Source organism: Spermophilus citellus, assembly GCF_964194105.1.
Source record: "Spermophilus citellus genome assembly, chromosome: 2".
NCBI lineage: Eukaryota > Metazoa > Chordata > Mammalia > Rodentia > Sciuridae > Spermophilus > Spermophilus citellus.
In genome coordinates this window covers 240,697,638-240,699,943 of record NC_138183.1, presented here as the reverse complement: position 1 = coordinate 240,699,943, position 2,306 = coordinate 240,697,638, and positions in this window count along the sequence as shown.

The following is a 2,306-nucleotide window of genomic DNA, read 5'->3' as shown; positions in this document are numbered from 1 at the left end:
AAGGACCTGAACAGACACTTCTCAGAGGAGGATATACAATCAATCAACAAGTACATGAAAAAATGCTCATCATCTCTAGCAGTCAGAGAAATGCAAATCAAAACCACCCTAAGATACCATCTCACTCCAGTAAGATTGGCAGCCACTATGAAGTCAAACAACAACAAGTGCTGGCGAGGATGTGGAGAAAAGGGTACACTTGTACATTGCTGGTGGGACTGCAAATTGGTGCGGCCAATTTGGAAAGCAGTTTGGAGATTCCTGGGAAAGCTGGGAATGGAACCACCATTTGACCCTGCTATTGCCCTTCTCGGACTATTCCCTGAAGACCTTAAAAGAGCATGCTACAGGGATACTGCCACATCGATGTTCATAGCAGCACAATTCACAATAGCTAGACTGTGGAACCAACCCAGATGCCCTTCAATAGATGAATGGATAAAAAAAATGTGGCATCTATACACCGTGGAATATTACGCAGCACTAAAACATGACAAAATCATAGAATTTGCAGGGAAATGGATGGCACTAGAGCAGATAATGCTTAGTGAAGCTAGCCAATCCCTAAAAAACAAATACCAAATGTCTTCTTTGATATAATGAGAGCAACTATGAACAGAGCAGGGAGGAAGAGCAGGAAGAAAAGATTAACATTAAACAGAGACATGGGATGGGAGGGAAAGGGAGAGAAAAGGGAAATTGCATGGAAATGAAGGGAGACCCTCATTGCTACACAAAATTACATATAAGAGGTTGTGAGGGGAATGGGAAAATAAACAAGGAGAGAAATGAATTACAGTAGATGGGGTAGAGAGAGAAGATGGGAGGGGAGGGGGGGGATAGTAGGGGATAGGAAAGGTAGCAGAATACAACAATTACTAATAGGCCATTATGTAAAATTGTGGATGTGTAACTGATGTGATTCTGCAATCTGCATTTGGGGTAAAATTGGGAGTTCATAACCCATGTCAATCTAATGTATGAAATATAATATGTCAAGAGCTTTGTAATGTTGTGAACAACCAATAAAAAAAATGTAAAAAAAAAAAAAAAAAAAAAAGAAGACAGCTTTCGTTTCTCTTTCTCAGAAGTGGGTCATGCAGTTCTTTCTTCACAGAAGCAGTAACAGAAAAAAACTAAGATGCAGTCTAGAACAGCTAAGACGGAGTCCCTATGGCCACACTTTTTTTCATATACCCACAGTGACTCCATTCCTGCTATCCCAGTAGTGATAACTTAGTTGATGCTGCAGTTGTCTCAATTACTCATCATTTCACTACTGATATCTATAAGCCTTATGTCTACATGATCAAGCTACTACAATTGTTCACAACTACATTGATTTAACCTTGTCTATATCTATATTAACCTACCAGCCTATATTTATAACTATACTGGCCTACTGACTTATACTTATCACCTTACACTGTGCTATATCTTATTTCCTGTAGCTTAAATTCTATGTCTTACAGTTAAATGATTATCCTGCTATTACTTATGCTTACTCCTGATGAACTTATGTTCTATGCTTATTTCTAACTTATTATTAGGACAGTTTAACATTATTCATCTCATAGTATTCTTTTTATTATCCTATTCTATCTTATCTTATTCCTATAATTTTTATAGGTTTGATTTTTTTAAAGGAGAGAGAGAGAGAGAGAGAGAGAGAGAGAGAATATGAATCTTTTTTTATCTTGTAGATGGACACAACACAATGCCTTTTTTTTTCTTTAAAGAGAGAGTGAGAGAGGAGAGAGAGAGAGAGAGAGAGAGAGAGAGAGAGAATTTTTTAATATTTATTTTTTAGTTCTCGGCGGACATAACATCTTTGTTGGTATGTGGTGCTGAGGATCGAACCCGGGCCGCACACATGCCACGCTACTGCTTGAGCCACATCCCCAGCCCATATGCCTTTATTTTTATGTGATGCTGAGAATTGAACCTGGGTCCCGCCTGTGCTAAGCAAGCCCTGTACCGCTGAGCCACAATCCCAGCCCAATTCCTACAATCTTTAACCTATGTCTATGACTTATTGATTATATTGATCAGTTCACACCACAAGAGCATCTAAGAAATGAATATCTAACACACCATCTGGGTGCCAAGGAACCGCCTACCAGAGCACACCTGGAATGCAAACCTTGAAAAGTTTTCTTTAAAATCCCCCTATTTCTCCTGATGGGCAGAATCTCACCCTCTGGTATGGGAGTCCCCTATGTTTTTCCTTTGTTAGCAAAGCAATAAAACTTTTTTTTAATCTTTTTTTTTTCTCAAAATCATGTCTTCATTATTAAGTTGGCATG